The sequence below is a fragment of the Rattus norvegicus genome, chromosome 6 (assembly GCF_021556685.1).
Source record: "Rattus norvegicus strain SHRSP/BbbUtx chromosome 6, alternate assembly SHRSP_T2T, whole genome shotgun sequence".
NCBI lineage: Eukaryota > Metazoa > Chordata > Mammalia > Rodentia > Muridae > Rattus > Rattus norvegicus.
The window spans coordinates 20413832-20437886 of NC_141539.1; the positions used below are offsets into that span (position 1 = coordinate 20413832).

Below are 24055 nucleotides of genomic sequence, written 5' to 3' on the forward strand. Positions count from 1 at the left end.
CTGCCTAGGCTACTTTATGAACCACGGTCTCAACAAATACATGCATGAACATATAGGCATATATATTACTTTTATTTGACAGCTAAACACAAAATTTAGTCTCAGCAAAGTGGAAAACTAACAGAGATTATTAATTTTACTACAGACCCTACTTCACATAGGCAGAGAACTGCTGGACTTAAAGGTTTATCAAAATCTTGACCAGAAACATCAGTGGTTGCTACTATTCTTAAAGTGGCCTCTAATGGGACCTAGGGCCACAGGCCTGACCTACAGTGTCCAGTTACTGCTTTTTAAAACGCTTGTCTCTTTATCCTAACAAGCCTGGAACACCGGGAGCAATTAACTTTTTCTTGATTTGAACGGAAGATAGCCCCTGCTTTGCCTCTGAGCTATAGGAACTCTCTTCTTTCTGTAAGGAAAAAGATTTAAAAAAAAAAATCCTCTCACACATAAGAATTCTTCAGGTCTCCTCTTCTAATAACCAAAGAAAATTCCTATCAGGAATACAGAGCGTGTCAAAATGCATAACTGTCCGTGGATGCTGCCAGAAGGAGCTGCGGATATTGAAAGCTTTCTTAGGGAATAAATGTCCAAGAATAAGAATTTGAATTCAGATTATTTTTTTTCTCAGGGGTTACGAGAAAGATGACCTTCATTAAAATTATCCGTGTGCACTCAGTTTATCAGACTCCTAACATCCAGAATTTTCTGTGCTTAGAAAAATAAAGCTAACACTGTGAGGAGGGGGGGTGAATGACCTGTTGTTCTATGGAACGAACAAGTCAATTCTAGTTAAATCCCTGAACAGAGTGAAGTGTCTGGGACTCCTCTGCCTTTGACTAAGTCCACCCTTGCTGAACAATGGGTTTTAAAATCCCTGTTGTTTTTAACACAGGCTTAACTACAGACCGGTGCCTTTCCTCTTGTTGCTGGGAGCTTCTATGGAACTCACTAGTTTGATCGAAGGCTTAAGTTCACTTTGTAAAAGAATAATAATACCTTCACCATAAATCCCATCGGTAGAGAAGTTATGGAGGTGAACGAAGCCCTGCTGGGCCAATTTCCTGTCTTATGCAAGCCCGATTCAGTCACAGTCATACAAGATTAGAACCACAGGCACTGTTTCTCAGAGTCCTGGGAGAAAGTTGCTTTATCAGCGTACATTTGACACAATTTGGAAACACAACAGCATCCATCTTGCCAACCCGCTGACTTAATAGAGCAGGTTGCGATGTGTTCCCTACTCCAGAGTCACAGAAGAGTAGGGTTACAAGTTGGGCAGGCAATACAATAGGTGCAGCTCCCTTTGTTGGGGAATATTAAAGCTCCTTACTTTTGCCAGCTTCCCGAGGACCACAGAAGGGCACACATGTGCCATGGAGACAGCACAGTTTTCCTGATGCTCAACCCACAGATGAGTATCTGCATTTGGTCATAGGAAGACAAGGACGGGCAGATAGAGGAAGCAGACAGACACTGTCAGTGGGAGCAAAGATGTGGAGTGATGAATCTAATTAGAGAATCTACTGTTTATGAATAAGAGGGGAGATTCACGCTGGTCTTGGGGCCAATAACAAGCATGGATTTTATGGATGAGGAAGCAGCCATGAATTAGCACTTCCAGGGAGAGCTATCTGCTGGTTTCCAGAGTTTCAAAAGATTACCTCCATCAAGACCTCTTGTTGAAGATGTCAACCACTTGCCGAAGACTCAAAGAGTCAATTTGGGGAGGGGTGTATCTTCAAAAGAAGAAGGGAGAAGATTCTCGGTGCTGCCGTGGCATAAGGGTAGATTGATCATTTTGAATGTTGGTAGTCAAGTGATCACTTGGGCTCCAAGTTGCCTGAATTAAGTTATTGACAAGTCAGCTGTAAAAGGCATCTCACAATTCACCATGAAACTAAAATTTAGTGGAAGGCTCACATGGGATATAACAGAGTCCTCAAACAATTCAACATAGAAAAGACAAATATGTAGGCTAACCCTTTTTTGCCCTTTTTAAATTTTTAATTGATTTACTTACTTATTTTGTATGTGTGCATGTTCATACACATACACATACATGTGTATGCATGTACTCGCACATGTATATACATATGTGTGCACATGTGCATGTGTATAAGTATAGAGGTCAGAGATCAACATTTTTTGCCTTCCTCAATAACCCTTTACATTATTTTTTGAGACAGAATCTCTCACTGAACCTTGAATTAACCAGTTGGCTAGGCTAGCTGACCAGAAATCCCCCAGGATCCTCCTGTTTCGGCTTGCCACCTTTGGGTTTAACCTGACTGGGGCGATGGAGGAATAAAGAAATGACGACAGATACATGTATAGGAAAGCTGGGGTTGGGGTGGGCTGTGTTCTCTGATAGAGATGCACCAGTCTAAAATATATAGAAGAGGCTGGTTAGCCAATCTTGGTATATGGTATGGTAGCAGTGTCAGGCTGCAGTTACCCAGGCGGAGCAAACTGCGGCTGTCACCTCTTACACATACTGTCAACATCTGTACTGGACCAGGGGAAAGCTTTGCCAGTCCCGTGGGTTTGAGGATCTGGTACCCTTGACATATTAGTATTCGTATCATGAACATTCATTCATATAGAAGGACAGTCCTCTCCACAGGTGTCACACCCAGCTTTTTACAAAGCTGCTAGGGTTCCAAACTCAGGCCCTCAAGCTTACACAGTAAGCACTTTACCCATTGAGCCATCTCCTCAGGCCTAGCCCTAGACATATTAAGGTTCTCAGATTATGCCTTTCCACCAGACAGAAAATGTCAACCTCCACCCCACCCCCACTGTGGAGCTTTGAAAGAAAATGGACCCCAGAGGCTCACAGTGAATGGCACTATTACGAGGTGTGGCCTTGCCTGAATAGGTGTGGTTTGTTGGAGGAAGTGTGTCATTGGGGGTGACTGTGAGGTCTCCGATGCTCAAGCCAGGCCCAGTGTCACTCTCTCTTTCTTGCTGTCCGTAGATCCAGATGTGGAACTCTCAGGTCGTTCTCCAGCACCATGTCTGCCTGTGTGCCGCCATGCTTCCCACCATGATGATAATGGACTAAACTTCTGAACTGTAAGCAAACCCTAATTAAATCTTTTCCTTTATAAGAGTTGCCATGGTCATGGTGTCTCTTCAGAGCAATAAAACCCAAACTAATGCACCCTAGTCACTGGCTTCTCGTGGGCCAGTCGGGGATGCCACTTCCCTACACTCTCACAGAACTTTGGATTCAGCCCAGGAGACTGACAGAATAAAACATGAAGAGATGAAAAGATGAGGTGACATACCAATAAAAGAATGGTGGGGTTGGGGGGATAGAGACGGGAGGAACCTGAGATAGTCTCTTCACGTTGTGAAAGACCGGAGAGAAGAGTTACAAGGCTCTCTAGTCTCCATTTCCTTTTATGTTGGGCATCTCTGAAGATCAGATTTTCTCTTCATGGCTTTGGGCTACTCTGTTGCTTTTTTGTTATTATTCTGTCTATCATAGACATCAGACCAGATGGGACCCCAGGACTGGATCGCATCAGTCTTTGAGGTCTGTGCTCAGACAGCACCTGTCCCTCAGGCTGCTAAGGGGCAATAGAGCCCAAAGGAGCTCACATCCTTGTGGCTACACATTTAAAACTGGAAAGGCAAGCATTAAAGCCAGCCTCAGAATCAACACTAGAAGATATTGGATAAGGAGGCATCCTGGCACGCAAAGAATTAGCCTGAGGAGTAGAGAGAGTGGCTTCTGAGCCACACCAATTAAAGTGGCTACCATCAAAAATGAACAATAAAAACAAGGGCTGAGGGGAGAGCACAGTAGGCAAAGCTCTTGCCGTACAAGCATAAGAGCCCAAGTTCAAGTCGAGGAATCCAAGTGAAATAGTTAGGCATGGTAGCTTGCATGAGTGATACTTGTCATGGGAGTCTGGGGTAAAGAGAAGCAGTCACAGGAGCTCAGAGCTTCTCAACCTGTGGGTCACATACCAGATACCTTGAATATCTGATACTTACATTATGATTCTTAGCAATAGAAAAATTACAGTTATGAAGTGGCCATGAAATAATTTTATGGTTGGGGTCACCACAACATGAGGAACTTATATTAAAGGGTCACAACTTTAGGAAGGTTGAGAATCTCAGCCCTAGAATCAGTGAGTCCTAGACCAGACATACACACATGCCCGAGTACATAATAAATAAGCAAGCAGGTAAACAAATATAAAAGCAGAAAGTACCAGTTATTGAGGGAGATTTGGAAAGGTTGGAATCTTCATGGGAACCAATATGATGACTTTTCAAAAGACAAAAACCTAACTATTCCCGGACAGCTCTCAATTCCAGTATAGGATCTCAAAGATAGATTCTTATCTTTTAAAAAGGAAGGAAATTCTGGCGCAGCCCGAAGCTGAAGAATGAACTCTGAGAACATTATGCTAATTTAGCCAGTCGCTGCAAAGCAAATACTATATAACCCACTCGCATAAGGGACCTAGAGTAGTCAAGGACGTGGAGAGTGCAGTGGGCTTTGAGAGTTTGGGGGAGGGGAGGCGGGGCAGGACGTGCGGTTTAGCAAGTTTAGAGTTTCAGTTTTAAAATATGAAAAGAGTGTTCTAGATGGGTCGCTGCGAGCAGACTTAATACTCCAAAACTAAACACTTCAAAGTGGTTAAGACGGTAAGTCATGATATGTGTATTTTACCACAATTTAAATTGTGTTTAAAATGCAGATTAAGATAATTATGTCTGCTCTGGGGCTAGAAATTCCTCCGTGTCTAATCATTTGCGTCTTATCTACATGAATCACGGGGAGGAATGGCTTTCAATTTTCAGAGTCTGAGCTGCAGAAAAGATTAATTCAACGCACCCTGTGGGAACCAGGTCCGGTTAGAAATAGGTGGGTGGTTGTTATTGTTTTCTTCTGTTGGATTTTTGTTTTTTTTTTTTTTTTATTTGTTTGGGGGTTTTGGTTTTTTTTTTTTTTTTTTTTTTTTTTGTAACCGTCAGGGTGATGGCTTGAGAGACACTGTTGTCTATGGAGTTAGTTTCTCTGAATCAGTTCTATCTTATTCTATTTAACGAGGAACTCAGTTGCTAGCCCAAAGCCGGGCTCTCTCTTAAGATTACCTAAGGGGCGTTTAGAAACACCTGAGACTCGGTGCATCATTTCCCATACCTGAAGAGGTTCTTATTGATCTGAAAAGCTCAGACCAGGGTGAGTTTTAAGGATCCTCAAGCCGTGCTAATTGAAAACTGCTGGCTGAGATGTTTAAATGTTAAGGGAGCCTTCTCCTCAGTCTACCCGTTCCCGCGTTGGCTGTCATCCACCCACATAGCTGCCCTTTCTCTGTCCTCTCTGTGTCCCTCATCCCACACTCTGTTGTTTGATTATATAAGTACTAAAGGTGGTTGATGATTAAGGGAACACGGTGCCCTCTAATCAAGCCTAGCCAGCAGGTATTAAATGCCATCAGAAATCTCAAATTGTATCCTTTGGTGCCAATTAGCTTCGTGCACCGTAAATTCTGATCTTTGGCCTGAGCCACAGTTTTCTTCAGTCTCTCCCATCATGCCTTGCAGAAGCAGCCCAGGAAAGGGTGGGTGGGGCACACAGCTCCTCCTATGAGAGTGGCTGGGCAGAGATTTGCGGAGTATATATCCAATGGTATACCAACTATATGTTTACTAGCTTTATAACGCTTGTTGCAAACTTACTAATAGGTACTGGGCATATTTTAAGATGTGAGAATAAAACCAGTCAGTCTAGAGCGATGATGTGAAGGGCAAGAGCACTTCCGGGGACCCGGGTTCAATTCTCAGTATCAGCATGCTCTATGTTGAATAAGGTTATTTTATTTTACTTTTCTATCCTTGCGAACCAAACCCAGGACTTCATGCATGCTAGGAAGGTTCTGTATCAGTGAGGCATACTTTAGCTCTAGGTTATGTTTCCAGAGCTGAGGACCAAACCCAGGACCTTACCCTTCTTAGGCAAGCACGCTCCCATTGAGCTAAACCTCCAACCTCAGCTCTATGTTACTTTTAACCGCGATTAAAATTAATTAAAAGAAAACAAAAGACTTAGCTAAGTGCATTAGCACTAACCTGTAAATCCCAACTCTGGGAAGGATGAAGCAGGGGAATTATGAATTCCAAGTCAGCCTGGGCTGTTTTACAACACAAACACACACACACACACAATCAATCAATCAATCAATCAATCATTAAATAAAAATAAATCTCAAATACAAAATAAAAATAAAGAAATCATTCGCATTATCAGGGTAACCTTTGCACTATTCAAAGAAATATTTAAAGCCTGTTTTCAAAATTCTCTTGATTATGTTGAAAAAAAATCCTGAAGCCACCAGAAGTCCTTCCACAGGCAGCTTCTTAAACTATCTGCAATGTCGGACTTGATGGTTTATTCTACCTCTGGAGCATGGGGTTAGGTGGGTCTGAGGAGAAAACACCACATTACAAACACTGATTGCTTCTTGGTCTAGTTCGATAATGTAGTCTGCTTTGCGGACTGGAATGAGCATAGCATCCCTGGTAATGCCAACCAGACACAGTCAGAGCTGAGGTGCCGTTTAGGGGTTCGGTTTCATCTTTTGGTAAATCACTTTAAGTGAACAAAGCAGGACCTTGCCCTTCCTTGCCAGGGTTGGAAGGGACAACCATTCCACCGCCTTTCCCTTCTTCAAACAGTAAGCAGCTAGCACAAACAGGCTGCTGCACAGACTCCTGCCTGAGAGCTGCTGGTCCGAGAACATTTAAAACAAGTCTGTTGTCACCAGGGTTACCATTTTTTCTCCCAGTTCTGTTTGACCTTTCAGAAGGAAGCTGTGAGAAACAGGAACGCTTGGGACAATTACGTTTAGAGTGTGCTATTTGTAAAGAACCTAAGCTGTGCCCTTTTTAGCAATACGTGCTTGCACACACCTACACAGAAGCACGAGTTTTCTGAGCACTAATTTTCTATTGATTTTGTGCTGGCCTCTCTCATCTGTTACAATTCTCTCTAAATCTGAGCTCCCGTGTCCACTGGGATATGCTTCATGCCTGTCTGACTTCGGATTTCTTGGAGCTCCTTGGTTATGAATTACTACCCTCCCTCCTTTAGTATTGCTCATTGATAAGGACTGACCACAGATAAGAAATGAATCTTGTAATCACCTTGGAGCCCTGAGGGGCCTGTGGCACATTCTGGATCTTGAGAGTTCTTGTGGAGTGAGTGAGTAGGCTGAGTTTGGAGTAGTAGCTGCGACCCTTAGCTTTACCTAGTGTGGTGGTTTGAATATGCTTGGCCCAGGGAGTGGCACTGTTAGAAGGTGTGGTATTGTTGGAGGAAGTGTGTCACTGTGACTGTGGGCTTTGAGAGCTTCCTTCTCTTTGCTCGAGGAAGCCATTCCTCTCCTGTTTGCCTTTAGAACAAAACGTAGAACTCAGTTCTTCCAGAGCCATGCCTGTCCGGAAGCTGCCATGTTTCTGACTTGATGATAATGAACTGAACCTCAGAATCATTAAGCCAGCCCCAATTGAACGATGTCTGTTATAAGAGTTGCCTTGATCATGCTGCCTGTTCAGAGCAATGGAAATCATGACTAAGACTCTTAGCTTTACCCATCCTTGCCAGACTTTGGCCATCTACCCGCAGAGATCCCCTCATCATATTCATCTTCTGAAACCACCTTACACCCAACCGTCTTTTCTTCCACCCATTCCCCAGGACAGAGCACATTATCTCCTGAACAAGATATTAGCTAAGACATTCATCCAACAGAGACAGGAGAGCCTGGACCTAAGCATACTTACTCAAGCTTGTAATTTCCATGATGGTACCGCTACACGGTGAATATGAGGCTTGGAATGTGAGACAGAATCTCTCTTCCTCTTTGGAAAACCACTTTCTGTCACGGAGTGCATCGCTGACCTCAAACACCTCTGATGAAACCTGTCTTCACTCTTTCCTGGTTTTGGATATTTTCATCATCACTATTGTTCTTCTCTGGGTTAATGACAGGTCTGTGGTGATTTTCTTGAGTGCTTCACTCAAAGACTGTTCAGATTTTAACTAGCAAGTACTTAAGATCAAGCCACCTGAATTGCATCCTAATGTAAGATCAAGAGAACTATCAATGTACAACTGATTTTTTTTTCTGTGTGTATTTCCCCTAATTAGGATGTCTTCATTCTGTCTCTCCAGGCATAAAAATAGTATTTGTTCATTATTTTAAAAATCAAGCAGAATAGAAATACTAGCGTGAAAAGGTAAAAACCTCTTTATAATCCCACCGACTTTGGAAATTTTTACCACTTGAAATATGCTGTAACATTCACTTTAAAACAGAAGTAGCTTGTCAGCTGCGGAGTTTTGTATCGCCATTGTTTTAGTATTGAAAAGGTTGTCTAGTTATAACCAGTACCCATTTCCAGAACATCTCGATGACACACTTTAGTTCTCACACACTCACGCACTCACACACACACACACACACACACACACACACACATAGAATAGGAGCGCCCACATTTAGAGTGGTGCTCCCACTCCAGTTAACCTAATCCAGATACACCTTCACAGCCATTCTCAGGGACTTGTTCTGCGGTGACTCTAAGTCCTATCACACTGATAACACAAACCACCATGGTGGTCCTGCTCGGTAAGAGGCTTTCAACACAGCATCTCAATATTCAGCCTTGTAGCATGTAATAATATTTGACTTCCTTCTGTGCCTGTATGACTAGTTCACATTTCTTATCTACCTGTTTTCTCATTCACTGCTGAACATTTGAAGCCCGCATTTAGAATATTGTGAGTAATGGTGATTTGAACTTTCCTAGAGAAGGAGTTGGGTGAATGTGTTTCAGTTTTCTTGGCCTGAATCCTTTGGTGAATAAGTGTTGGACTGTTTTCTTCATGCCTCTATATCTATTGTGACATAGTATTTCCCCAACTGTTTTCTCTGCTTTCCCATGCAGAATTAGAAGACCCCCCAGTTGCCAAATGGCTTGAGTGTCCCTTGTTGAATAGATATACTCACACATACCAATTCACTGTGGCCTACATGTCACTGTCCTTGACAAGTGACCGAACCAAAAGCTCCATGGATGTGACCAAGCTGGAGTTTTCCCAGCCTCCCTCTCTCTTTTCCTCTGCCATGGGAGGGGCGTTTTAAGCCTGTGCCCTATAATGAATGGACACTGAAATAATGAAGGGAGCTGAAATGCATGTTCCCTAATCTATGGTGGAGTGAAGTTAGCACTGTAAGTGATCAAGATGTGGCTTTTACAGTCATGACGGTGGGAAGCTGACTAATGCATGAGTAAGTCACTTATTATCTTCTTTTCCTACCCAAGAAGTGCATAATCTTTATACATATAAACTCATGGCTGTTCCAGAAACTCAGGTCCAAACAGATAAGTGGGTTAAATAATAAGAGAGGCAAAGTTAACTATCATCTTTACATTTATTTATTCGGGAGGGGCACTTACCCCAGCACACACACGAGGTAAGAGGACAATGTTCAGGTGGTGGTTCTCTCTTTCTGCTATGTGGGTTCCGGGGATCAAACTCAGGTATCATCACCCTTGACCACAAGTGCCTTTATCCTCTGAGCCATGTTGCCAGCCCTCCAAGTTAATTTTTAGATCTATTTTTCCATCAGGGTGAAGGAAGAGGTAGTTTTGAACATTTCGGCGGGATGTTTATGAAGAAGTCATGCTGTTGGATGACTGTCGAGCTGAAACTTCAAACTCATTCTTGCTATATTAATAAGTTCATGGTAATCGGGAAGTTATAATAAGCCAAACTCTTGGCTGGGATCTATACTGACAAATAGCTGGCTGCTTTCAGTCCACTCTGCAGCAAACTACACTTGACTTAGTTTAATTGCCTGCCTGTTTCCCAGAGGTCAAGAACCCTTTTCTGCAAAGGGTCCTGAGCGATGGAAAGAACCTCAGTCAGCACCCACAATCCATCTGACCTAAGGCACTGCTCCTGCACCTCTATCTTATCATAAATAAATAACAATTTTATGTAACTAACCTTCAGAAATGAAGGACTTTGGTCCAATGGCACTGTTGATAAGCAATAGCCGGCCACTTAACGAGTCCCCGGGGTTAGACCACTCATGGCTTTGGGGCTCCCTGGCACTCTAGGTGACAAGTATTCACTGGTGGGCTCCAGAGACCTAGAGCAGGAGGCGATTGAGGAAGACTTTTCTTTCCAGATAAGAAATCCTGAATAAACAAAACTCCACTAAAAATAATTGATTTGCATACTTTAAAGCAGGTACTAATAAGTAGATAGGGGGTTACTTTGGTTTCTCAAACTGGCCTGTATTGATACTTAAACATTTAGCATACTTTTTTAATTTGACTGTATTTCTATTTTATGGGTATGAGTATCGTGCCTGAATGTATGTCTGTGCTGTCTCTGTGTATCTGTGTGTGTATGTGTGTGTCTGTGTATCTGTGTGTGTATGTGTGTGTATCTGTGTATCTGTGTGTGTATATGTGTATGTGTGTGTATCTGTGTGTGTATTTATGTGTGTCTATGTATCTGTGTATGTATGTGTGTGTATCTGTGTATCTGTGTGTGTCTGTGTATCTGTGTATGTATCTGTGTATCTGTGTATGTATGTGTGTATATCTGTGTATCTGTGTATGTATGTATGTGTGTCTGTGTATCTGTGTGTATATGTGTGTGTATCTGTGTGTGCATGTGTGTGTGTGTGTGTATGTGTATCTGTGTGTGTATGTGTGTGAGTGTCTCTGTCTCTGTGTCTATGTCTGTGTTGCTCACAGAAGACTGAAGACAGCACTGGACCCCCTGGAGCTGGGGTTAGAGGCAGTTGTGAATCATCACGTGGGCGCTGAGAATTGAACGTTCTGCATGGACAGTAATCAATCTTCGCCACTGAGCTCTCTCCTGCCCTCAGCAGACTTTTAAAAGGCTACATTGTTACAAACCTTTTCCACCAAGTCAGTATCAGATCACCTTAAAGAGACTCAATTTACAAACAAGAAAAACAGCTATTAAAATCTAAAAGACCCTTCCAAGGTCACAAGACAGTCAGGCTGAGGCCCCATACCCCATGCCACTTATTCAGCAAACGTAGAACCAAGACGGACGTGTGAGACCTACTCAAGGTAGAAATAAGAGGTCACCACTGAATCTTCTAGAAAGTTAACCATCCACAAAGAGTTCCCTAGCACTAGGCGTGAACCCTGGAAAAGACTAGAAACGTGGATATTTAATAAAGTAATAAATAGAAACAGTCACGGCCCTGAATTTGGGGACAGAATCATAGGCAAGTAAGCATGTATACGCTTATACTGTCGCCTCTGCTTCAAACCAGCCGGAGATTACCCCAAGGAGAATGGGGAGAGGATAGGAGTGCAGTTCCGGTGGCAGAGTGCTTGCCTACACTGCACAAAGCCCCGGAGTCCGTCCTCAGGACTGCAGGACCCTGTGGTTGCACATTCCTGTAATTCCTCAAGCAGGAGGATTGGACGTTCGAGTGCACGCCGGGCTACTTACCAAGCTGAAGGCCAATTTTGAGAACCTAACTCCAAAATAAAAGGAGCAAAGAAGGGGTGAGAGAAGAGAGGAGAACGGGAAGAGGAGGAAGAGGAAGACAGGGAGGAGGAAGAGAAACATGGAAGCTATAGTCGTAGATAACAGAAAAACCAACTCTGCCCCAGATTCATGGTTCTCCCCTGTCCCACCCCCACTCTCTGTTCTGCTTCCAGACCTCACCAGGGCGCCCATATCTGACCATGGCCCAGGTGTCCTCTGGAATTGAGAGAAATGTCATGGGAAGCAAGATGCTAGTCAAAAGCTCCAGAAGGGGAAAGTGAACCCAGCAAGGGACCCTAAAATCCTATCCTATAGCTAACTCCCACCCAAGCTTGGGTTTCCTGGCGGGAATTAGAAATGACCTTCCGGGAGGCTTTCCCAGAAGTTGGGTCTATTTGTCTTAACACACTGGGTTATTCTTAGGTGCAAATGCCTCATAAGGTCCCCGAGATAAGGCTGATACAAAGGTGAGACAGCCAGGCTTAAGTGCAGAACCCATAGAGTGGGAAAGAGTCCGTACATTGTTCTGAGGCCTCTGGGGGCCAACAATGTACTGGGGTTTGCCTAGGGCTTTAGACAATTGCTGGGGTGGGAAGCGGGGGGCAGGAAGCCCAGGAAAGGCAGGGAGAAAACCAGATGTGGTATGAATAACCCCAGTAGAAAGATCTTTTCACATGAACAGGAAGAGGGAGGGAGTGCTACATAGATTATTCTTGGCACTTTAAATTTCTTTCCTTTTCCTCTTTCTCCCAACTCCTTCAAATGGCCTGTGCTCACTGAAGAAACAAATTCAAAATGCCAAATAAATCTTCCTTCTTGCTGCAGAGCTCCACGGGGCAGGCATTCTGTCACTGCTTGTTATGAAGTAATTTCTGTTTTCAAAATGTAACACACACATGCCGCACACCCCTCTTCTCTTCCAACTCTGGCTGCCATCTGCACACCCCCATAGCTGTTTGACAAGCCATACCTATCGGGTCCCAGACAGTGCTCTCTGCACTTTCCACCCAAGCCCAGGAAGTGGGGTTAAACGGCAAAATCAAGGATAGCGAGCCAGCCAGGGGCAGAGAAAGAGCCCGGAGGCCCTACCACCCAGGGCTGTGCATGCTCATTACTGTGCTGCTCTTAGAAACCCTTGCTGAGACTGGAGTTCTTTCAGCTTTTATTGTCACCATTAAGAATATTAATGGCCCAAGGATCCAGAAGGCCAATGAGCGTTTTCTTGAAATGCTTTTCCCAGGGTTGAGTCACAACTCTGTGTGACACATCATTAAATCCCACTGCCCACTGACCCAGCAAGGGCAGAGAACAGTAGAATCCTATCAGTGAAACCGAGAGTACCAAGATCATCCTTGTCAGCCTGAGCCTTCTGCTCCTACTACAACCACAACTGCATTAACAAGGGGACCCATCATGGTAGCACTCCGGTGTCGGCATCCTGATAGAGAAATCCTGAAATAGAGGCCTAAGATCTTCTAGGAGATTTCTCTCTATTCATTGCTTTGCAGTTTCTTCTTCCGAATTGGCAATGGGAGCCCAGCGGCACCAGTCCAAGGGCTGGACTCAGAACTGCAAGCTGATTTCAAGCACATGGGCTCCAATGGGACTGTCCCCTAGGGAATCAGAGTAGAGCAGCCCTTTTGGAATGCAACCCGTCATGACTGGTCACTGAGTGAATTACAGATGGTCTCTGAACCCAAGGTGTCAGAGCCCGTAAGGAACCACTCCTGGACCACTGTTGGAGGAGATCCATCCATACAGTGACGTTAAGCCAGCATTGGAGCACAAACTCACAGATTGGAGCTCTACTGATATGTCAACATACGTTAACTGCAATCTCTCATGCTGAGATCTTCGATATCAAAGCAACATGTCCTCCAAGGCTGATCTTGGTGACAGATTCCTGAATCGTTATCTGGCAATGCCATGCAAAGAAGGAAACTATACCCAGCTCCCCCATGTATCTACAACTGAACTGTCATGGGAAAGCTCTTAGACCAGTGTTCTCAACCTGTGGGTAGCAACCCTTTTGGGGGTTGCGTATCAGATATCCTAGATATCAGCTATTCATATTACAACTCATAAGACTAGCAAAACTACAGTTAACAAAGTAGCAATAAAAATAATTGTGTGGTTGGGGGGGCCGCCACAGTATGAGGAACTGTGTTAAAGGGTCACAGCATTAAGAAAGTTGAGAACCTGCTGGCTTGTTTTCTGTCAACTTGACATGAGCCATCATCTTCTGAGAAGAGAGAACCTCTGTGTAGGCAGTGAGAAAATGCCTCCCTAAGAGGAGGTTGCAGGCAAAGCTATAGCTTTCTTAATTAGTGATTAATTAGAAAGTGCCCAGTTCATTTTGGGGGAGTCACCCCTAGAATGGTGGTCTTGGATTCTATAAGAAAGCAAACTAGGGAGGGTTGGGAGGGGAACACCCATAAGGAAGGGGAGGGGGAGGGGGATGTTTGCCCGGATACCGGGAAAGGGAATAACACTCGAAATGTATATAAGAAATACTCAAGTTAATAAAAAAAATAAATAAAAAAAATAAATTTATAAAGAAATCTTAACATTTTGAAATATTTTCAAAGTAATACACTGAATATAAGACCTAGTTATAAGAGGTAGTAGAATGGACATAGGGAGGAAAAAATTTATCAAAATAAATAAATATTTTAAAATATTTTGAAGTAAAAAAAAAAAAAAGAAAGCAAACTAAACAAGTCACGGAGAGCAAGCCAGTAAGCAATAGTCCTCCATGATCTTTGCATCAGTTCCTGCCTCCAAGTTCCTGTCCTGACTTCCTGATATAGAAGTATAAGCCAAACAAACACTGTCCTACTACCGTCACTTTGGACATGGTGTTTCATCATAGCTAAGGCCATATATATATATATGGCCCTATTGGTCTGTGCCTTTGGAAATAATGTTAATTCATGACAGAAGTACACCCAAACTATTTATATCATAAGCCAGGACCAGGGATGAGAGTACCACTAGGTTCTACACCCCTCTCAAAAGCACAGATCCCAGCAACTTAAGCCTCTCTCATAAGGCTGGACTTCCTAAAAAGCCCCAACATCTTCCTGAATTGGCCCCTGGGGATCCAGTCCTTAAGTCATGGCCATCTTCCATATACTAGTCAACACAGCTCCTCATTCCTCATTCCTCATTCCTCATTCCTCATTCCTCATTCCTCAGCTTAAACAATGACCAAGGCCCCCATTTGTTGAGTGTAATGGGTGGCCTGCATTAAAAATGCAAGTGCTTGGTATGGTGGTGACAGGACTGGAATTCCAGACTTGGAAGCTGAGGCAGGAGGATTGAGGGTTTAAAATCAGTTTGAGAGAGAGAGAGAGAGAGAGAGAGAGAGAGAGAGAGAGAGAGAGAGAGAGAGAAAGAGAGAGTCAGCAGAGGTTGGGGACCACCTAGGGGAATGGGGGACAAGAGACACGAAGAAGGACTCCAAGACAAGAGTCTGATCAAGGTGACAATTTTATTTTTTCCCAAGGCTGGATTTATACCATAGCAGGGGTAACAGAGGGAGGGGGGAAGTGGGAAACATTTACGCAGGCTAAGGACACTGCTCCTATGGTCAGGCAATCAGCTGATGTCAACAGGATGTCAGAAAGGTCACAAGTTTGTCATTAGGCATCCTCACTACCACAAGTTTGTCATATGATTAGGCAACCTGACCTCCAGATGTTGGTTTCTCAGAAAGGTCACAAGTTTGTCATATCACTAGGCATCCTGACGTCAGACATATTTCTCAGCAAGGTCACAACTTTATCATACCATTATTCATCCTGACCGCCAGATTTTTATTAGTCTTCTGCAGCTGGCTGGGGATTGTCCATGAACTCAGTCATACTTAACTCTAACTATACTATTAACATCAATAATGGAGGGTTTTAAGGGCTCCTGAGGGGGGGGCGGAGGGAGGGAGGGGAGGGAAGAGGAGAGGAGAGGAGAGGAGAGGAGAGGAGAGGAGAGGAGAGGAGAGGAGAAGAGAAGAGAAGAGAAGAGAAGAGAAGAGAAGAGAAGAGAAGAGAATGAGGGGAGAGGAGAAAGGATTTAAAAGACATAAAATCATGATGACATACACTATGACACACACTGATACAATGATATATACACACTGATACAATGATGTAAACACATTGATACAATGATATATATATACATATATATATACATATATACATATACATATATATACACTGATACAATGATATACACACTGATACCATAATATATACACTGAAAGAATGCATAGGAAGTAATCTGTGATATCCTTCACACAACGCCTACAATCCTAATCCAATCAGGAGAAAACCTCAAACAAACTCAAATTGAGAGACATTTTCAAAGCATCCCACTAGTACTCCTCAGAACTGTCTGTCATGAAAGCCGGGACTGAGCAATCATTAAAACCAGGAGTCCAAGGAATGGCCATGCCACCTACATGCACCAAGTCCTTCTGGGTTGGCTCCCAGGACAAAAAAGAAACTGTTAAGGGGGGGGAAATCTAAATGAAGCCCCTAGGTAGTTAATAGCAATTTGCCCACATTAAACTCTCAATTTTGCCAACTGTGGAATGGCTGGGTAAGATGCTGCTGGAGGGGAAATGGGGGGAAGAGAGCTATGAACTCTGAGTGTGTTTTACAACTGCTCTGCTAGGTCACCATCACTCCTAAATAAACATCCTTCAAAACACAGAGACAGACTTAGTAAACATGTCCCCCAATCATTTCGTGGGACTTTACTTGACTTGTGATCAAACAAACTATTGAATTTGGGCATGATGGCGCAGGCCTGTAGTCCTAGGACTCAGGAGGCAGAGGGCGGAAGAGTGGAAGTTCAAGGCATCCTTGAAGCCAAAACCAAAGCAGCAAACACACATGAAACGTTTAATATTTTTATTCATGAGGTAACTGCAATTTTAAGTGTTGTATGTGTGAGGGAATAGATAATCACTTTTAAGTGTGTTGGCAGTACCACAGTATACATAGTTTACATTTTTAATTTTCTTATTTTTGTGGGTAGTTCTGGGGCTCTAACCCAGGGCTACTACATACAGGGTAAGCAAGGACCCTACCTTTGAACTAGACCTCTAGACCCCTGTGGTTGTGTTTTTAAAAGGAAATCTTCTTTTTTTTTCAGAAATAAAACCTGAAAGATTTATGAATAAAATGGATGATACAATGTTATGAATTTGTTTCAAAAGCAATACAGAAGCCAAGAAGCTGGAGGGAGTGAATCATAGCTTAACAAGCCACGAGGAAATGCTAGAAACACATGTTGAGGCATAGGACTTTGTTCTGTGACGCCTTTTCCAGATTAAAAAAAAAACATTTTTGAAATCCAAAGTAGGGGGCTGAGGAGATAAGCCAGTCGGTAAAGCGCTTGCCTCAAAACCATGAAGAGCTGAGTTCAGGTCTCCAGAACATTCATATAAACAGTGTCGTTGTAGGGGCTCTGTCATCCCAGCATTAGATACAGAGACAGGCAGATTCGTGAAGCTCACTGACCAGCTGGTCCAGATAAGCCATTAACCTCCAGAACCAACGAGACAGACTCTACCTCAAAACATCTGATGAAGAGGATGGGCCAGAAAGGTGGCTGAGAGGGTAAGGGAGTTTTTGTGTTCCCCTGATTATCTTTGCTCAGTCCCCAATCCCATAAAGTAGTGGGAGTGAGCTGACTTCCAAGAGTTGTCCTCTGACCTCTACACTTATACCATGGTGCGCGCGCATGCACGTACACACTTAATATAATACATATATGAATGATTGGATAAATAAATAAAATTTAAAACATAGAGGATGCTGCAACCAAGGCAGACCCCTGCAGACAACCTCTGGCCTCCACACGCCCTCTGATCCGCACATGGGACACTCACGAACAAGTAAATACGCCACGGGCAATCACAAATAAGTAATCCAAAGAAGAAAAGCCATGACCACTAGCCCTCGATCACACAGCAGCATCCTGTCTGTTGCACTTTATCTGGCTTAGCAACTTTCTCACAACTTCGTTTGGCTCCTATATCATCACAACTACAGACCAGATCTGGGGGTCAGGCTCCTCTCTAACTCCATTTACTCACCCGAGCCTCTGGAACTTACCAGAAGTCTTAGAACATCATCATCCAGCTGGGCAACTTCCCCAGGAACATGAAGATACCCTAGTCTGGGGGTCTCAGGATCCCCTAGGCCTAACAGTGGGGAGATGAGGGTATTTGATTCTTCCCTAAGAACAGTGTCACTTCTCAGTCAACTCTAAAAGCTCGCAGGCCCTGCCAGGCATCTCAGCAATGGTTAACTTTAAGTCTTTTGGTTCTTCTGAGGCTCAACATGAACCGGATCCAAACACTGACAAGCGGGGATGGGGGCGATGACAAGTCAGGGCTTAATTTTAATACTGACTCTTCTTCTTCCCAGGCAGGAGTCTTATTAAGGGAACAGCAGGACGCTGACAGGAAACTGTTTGTAAGTAGAAATAACACTTATTATAACAAGTCAGAACAGCAGGCAGATACATTTGTTTGTTTGTTAATTATATCTGGCTTTATTTTCTAATGAGTGCTGTAAGAAAGGCGGGAATCATTCTGACGGCTGCTGGAAGCCAGCTTTGAAATCCTCTCAGAAAGAGGGTACGGAGGGGGTCCCCCGCCTCTTTGTAGACCAGATCTGTAGGGCTTAATGATATATAATCCCATGAATAGGGATCTAAACTCCCATTTGAAGTGATGCCTATGTCAATAGAAAGTGTTATGCTCACCAGTGGGGAAGTTATGGGTGGAGTAAGGCACATAACACATTTGCAGTTTGCCCATATTTATAAAATATAACAAACAAACCTCGTCGGCTAAGACGAATTATATTTGCTTTTACAGGAAAGTTCAGGCTGTGTTTGGATTAACTAAATGGCTACATAGCTATAACTCAGAAAAGATAATCAAACTTCGCTTTGTGTGTGTGTGTGTGTGTGTGTGTGTGTGTGTGTGTGTGTGTGTGTGTGTGTGTGATGGAATCTTGTAGTTCAAGCTGGGTTGGTCCTGAACTCCTAGACTCAAGGCATCCTCCTGCCTCAGCTTACTGAGTAGTCGATACAATGTCATTACAAGGAAGATATCTATGAAATTCTTAAAGACCTGGCAGTGTTCTTTATTTTCTCAGCATGGCCCCAGCAGAGAGGAAGGACCTTCAGGAATGTTGCCCAGTGACCTTGAAGGTCTGGGTCTATTCTAGAAGTTCCCAGATCTCAGTGGGAGAGCAGATCAGGAGATGAGGAGACCCCGAGGCACTTTCTTATTGCCTTGATGAAATTCCTGACAAGAATAACTCAAGAAAGGGCCAGTTTGTTCTGGCTCACGACTCAGTGGTGGAAGGCATGCTGGCAGGAACATTGGGCAGCTGGGCCTGATGCATCCCCAGTCAGAAATCAGAGAACAGGGAAAGTAGCTGCTTAGCTCGTGTGTGTGTGTGTGTGTGTGTGTGTGTGTGTGTGTGTGTGCATGTGTCCATTTGTGTGTGTGTCCATTTATGTATCTATGTGTCTCTTTGTGTGTCTCTATGTGTGTGTATGTATCTGCTTGTGTATCTGTGTGTCTGTGTCTATGTGTCTGTGTGTGTGTCTGTCTGTCTATGTGTGTGTGTCTGTGTGTCTACTTGTCTGTGTGTGTCTTTGTATGTCTACTGTGTATCTGTGTGTATGTGTGTGTCTGCTTGTCTGTGCGTGTTTGTGTGTGTGTCTGTTTGTCTGTGTTTCTCTGTGTCTGTGTGTCTGTGTATATCTGTGTATGTCTATCTGTGTACCTGTGTTTGTGTGTATATATGTCTCTCTCTCTCTCTCTCTCTCTCTCTCCCTGTTTTTGTGTGTGTGTGTGTGTGTGTGTATGTGTGTGTGTGTGTGTGTGTGTGTGTGTGTGTGTTTTAGTTCAGAACCCTACCCATTGAATGGTGTCCCCATATTTAGGATGGGTCTTCTCATCTCAATTAAACCAACCAGAAATATGTCCAGATGTTTGTCTCCTAGGTAATTCTAGGTTAACCATCTTTCGTAGATGGGTGGATGGATAGATAGATAGATAGATAGATAGATAGATAGATAGATAGATAGGCAGGCAGACAGATGAATAAGAGTATTTTAAAATTCCCTGAGCCTCTCTCTGTGTTGAGGAAGACTAACATAAATTTTCTTTCCATTCTCTGACTCCCTCATGTTTTAAAACTGGCTATGCTTGGTTTCAACTGAAGCAAAGGTTGTTTGAATACTCAAACCAGCCGGTGAACTGGACACAAGGCTGGACCACCATAAGCATGGAGCTCCTGTGACAAAGTCTCTTCAAAGGGGACAAGTCACTGCTACACACAGAAGTTAGCCCAGCGCCTGCAGCTTTGGGGTGTCTGGCAGAATAAAGGAATCTGAAGTCTTCCAGCCTCTGGGGTTAAGGAAGGAAATAGAATTCTTTATTAAATTCTTAAGTTCGTGGAATTCTGGCCAACAACAGACATGCTTAATTCAAGAGGGGATGAATTATGGTAGAGAGAAAGATTGGGATCCGACTTCCTAGGGGTTGAAGTAATGGAATTTTTTATTTGAGAAATTCTCGACGCGGGACTTTTTTCTACCTTCCTTATTAGCATCTGCTGTTTTCCAGAGCCTGTCCTGGGGCTAAGCTGTAATTTGCAGGATTGCCCTTAGGAATTAGTGCGTGATGAGATTTGGGAAGGGAGCAAACTCCGTGTGAGAGAATCTGTCTTTTCGGCTGGTGAGACCCAAGTCAAAAAAAAAAAAAAAAAAAATCCAGACAGCAAGCTGTGGTTCCTCAGTCAGTAGCTTTCTTTGCAGCGGCGACTCGCAAAACTGTGCCTGGGGTTCTCAAGGAAAACCACGGAGGAGGTCATGGCGGTAATCGCCACGAGGGGCTGTATGTAGGCAAAGGGCGAGCTAAGATAAGGTCACACCGTGGGCGGGAGTGAAACATGCAGAGCTGAGAGATGGCTCAAGGGGAGCAGGAGAGATGGCTCAGCCACTGAGCGCCTGCGCTTGCCCTGCCCCAAGGCTTGGCTCCCAGCACCCACACGCTGGCTCCCAGCCCTCCCTCACGACAGTGCCAGTGAATCCAATGTCTTCTTCTGACCTTTAGGAACACTGGGGCGAGGAAAATCCAAGAGAAGGAAGGCGAGGTCAGAGAGCAGGAGACCAGGGGGCCAGGGACCTGACGTTTAGATGGCTTCTCTAGAACCACGGACGGTGTCGTAACGGAAGCTGCTCTGGACACTATTTCTGCACAAACTACTCCAAGAGTGCGTCACACTGTCGGAGCCCCAGGAGGTCTGAGCATCCCACTTTCTATCCATCCTCCTTGACAAACCTTTTTATTCGCACATCCACCAAACCCACAGACATGGTCTTACATGACACAACAGCCAGATCCTGAGAATTTAGGGGAACTGGCCACAGAAGCCATGGCCATATTGGGATGCTAACTTAAAAATTAATTTTAAAAGTTAGTACCTACTTAAAAAGGGGAAGCCAGCAAACACATGGCTCGACCATATCCCATCCTCATGTCCCCAGTGCACTTTGTGTCCTGAGTAAGACATTCTCTCTTGAAGATTTTCATTTTAGAATGCCTTTTTTAAAAAACCTCATATTAAAGTAAATCTTTTCTTGGATGAGGTAGAGTCTCTGCTACTGCTGTTCATAGCTTATGACTTTGCCTATGGCTATGCTTGCTTTACTGTGGCGTGATGTGAAATTAACCCTTGCCTTAGTTAGGTCTGTGAAGAGACACCATGACCGCAGCAACTCTTATAAAGAAAAGCATTTCAATGGGGCTGGGTTACAGTTTAGTCCATTATCACCAGGGCAGGAGTCACGGCAGTGTGCAGGCAGACGTGAGGCTGGAGAAGCCAAGAGTTCTACGTCTTGATCCGAAAGCAGCAGAAGGAGACTGTATACCACACTGGCTTGGCTTAAGCATGGGAGACTTCAAAGGAGAATGCCCCCACAGCGGCACACCTCCTCCAGCATGCTGCTCCTCCTAATACTGCCATTCCCTACAAGCCAAGCATTGAAACATGAGTCTATGGGGGCAAAACTTAGACAAACCACCACGATACCTACAACAATGGACTGACTTCAAGCTTTCGTTGAAACTGCTGTCTCCATCTTGAAATTCTATTTTCTTCCTCCCTCCCTTCCTTCGTATTTATTTATTCATTTGTTTGTTTATTCATTCACTATTTATTGATTTATTTATTCATTCATTTATTTTAGGGGATAAAAGTTATCTGAACACACATGAGTATCTCAACACACTCTCCAGTATGTGGGTATATGTGCTAGAATGGACCCTACTGTTAAGCCTCAACTTGACTTTTATCTCAAGGAAGACCGAGAAGGAAACCACAGCATAACCACACTAAGCCCACACTCTGTGGTGTGTGTGTGTCTGTGTGTGCGTGTGTCGTGTGTGTGTGTGTGTGTGTGTGTGTCTGTGTCTGTGTGTGTGTCTGTGTGTGTGTGTCTGTGTGTGTGTCTCTGTGTGTGTGTGTGTGTGTGTGTGTGTGTGTGTGTGTGTGTGTGTTGAGATGGGGTATGTGCGCATGAGTGCAGGTACAGAAACAGCCTAAAGAGGGTTTCAGTCAGATTCCTGCAGCTGGAATCTAAAGGAGGGCTTCCTGCTGCTTAACCGGGCTCTGCTGAGAACTGAGTTCTGGTTCTCTGGAAGGACAGCAAGTGCTCTCAACTGCTGAGCCATCTCTGTAGCTAGCCCTGGCTTTTGAAATCCTTGATAATGAGAGCACTGTTTCCATTTTGTAGAACCCCTCCCCCAAATCATGTAGCTATGATATATTACATGAAATAGGGTATGAAGTAATCTAGACTGTATTTCTTTATTTTGTTTTTTAGGCTGTCAGTAAAGACATCTGAGAAAAGTTAGAGTGGTGGACCGGGCATGGGAGCGGAGCATGATTTTAATCCCAGTACTTGGAAATGTGTGGACATCCTTGACGGCACAGCGGACTTGAGGCCAGCCTAGGCTGCATGAGGCCCTGTCTTTAAAAAGACAGAAACTTTTTAGAAAGAAGAAAGTTCTTAAACATTTTATTTATTTGTGTGTGTGTGTGTGTGTGTGTGTGTGTGTGTGTGTCTGTGTCTGTGTCTGTGTCTGTCTCCCCAGCCATGTGCAGTACCCAAAGTGGCCAGAAGAGGGCAGTAGATCCCTGGAGCTGAAGTTGGAAGCCCTCGTGAGTCACTTTATCTGGGTCCTGGGAACTGAACAGTGGTCCTCTGCAAGAGCTGTACACGTTCTGAACTGTCCAGCCATCTATCCAGAGCTAGAAAACAAATTTTAAAACAAATACTCTTTGACAAACCACAAGACTAGAGTGCTGATCAAATGGTACTGCAATTACTAGATAAAATTAGCATAGCACCTCTTTATAGGTTATCACAATAGGACGGTGAGGTACACAGCAAACGTTACGATGTGTACTAAGGAATGTCCGTGTGTCTGTCTGTGCACAGGCACGTGTGTTTTGGAGAACTCATATGCACACAGAGGTCAATGAACACCCTCAGCTGCTTTGGGACACTGTCATCTTGGATTTTTTAGACAGGAACTTCCCAAGGCTGACTGGTCTGGGAGACCCCCCTGTCTCCCAGAGCTGGAATTACAGATGGGCCTACCAGGTCCCCCTTTTCTTTTTCCCCTGGGTTCTAGGAATCAAAAGGAAGTCCTTGCACTTGCAAGGTTTTGCCAACACAGCTACTGCCCCTGGCCCCACAAAACTATTTTAATTGCCTGGCCCTTTCAGTGCTAGGCTCTGTTCACTCTTAACCATAATTCTCATTAAATAATTCAACATAGTAAATGAGGTCCTTTCAGTTTATGGTTACCATAATTGTATTTAAGATCATAGTCATTGTCACCATGGAAAACAGGCGTTCATTACACACTGAATAGGTGCCAAGTTATAGCTCAGAGACGTGTGCAAAGCCTTGGGTTCAATATCCAGTAACACTTTCAAAAAAAAACAGGAAGGAAGAAGGGAGGAACTGGGGGAGGGAAGGAGGGAGGGAGGAAAGGAAGGAGGGAAGGAAGGGAGGGAGAGAAGAAAGGGAGGGAGGAAAGGAAGGAAGAAAACAGGAGGGAGCGAGAGAGATTGTAGATCTAGAGAAATGGCTCTGTGATTTACAGCTTTTCTTGTTCTTGCAAAGGACTAGAGTTTGGTTCCTACCACACAGGATAGGTGGCTTCTCAGCTTGAGGAGCTCCAATGCCCTCCTCTGACCTTCCCTCTATGGGCAGCGGCACACACACACACACACACACACACACACACACACAGAAATAAATAAACAATAAACAAATCTCTGGGGTGTAAGATCGGATATGTGTAAAGGGTCCTTGCCAGACTCTGGGATTTCAGAGATAGTCTTAGTGTTAGGGTCAGGA

General features: G+C 44.0%; 1 long non-coding RNA gene across 2 annotated transcripts; it reads left to right on the forward strand.

The window, feature by feature from the left end:
* The first annotated feature begins 4496 nt into the window (after nucleotides 1–4496).
* On the forward strand, nucleotides 4497–23469 carry LOC148005071 (uncharacterized). 2 transcript variants are annotated; one of them, XR_015622226.1, is made up of 4 exons: nucleotides 4497–4674; nucleotides 16745–17211; nucleotides 18025–18072; nucleotides 20736–21266. It is a non-coding gene; the product is annotated as an uncharacterized LOC148005071 (long non-coding RNA). The 2 variants fall into 2 exon arrangements; XR_015622225.1 differs by lacking the exon at nucleotides 20736–21266 and adding an exon at nucleotides 22508–23469 and having other exon boundaries at nucleotides 4585–4674.
* Nucleotides 23470–24055: the final 586 nt, after the last annotated feature.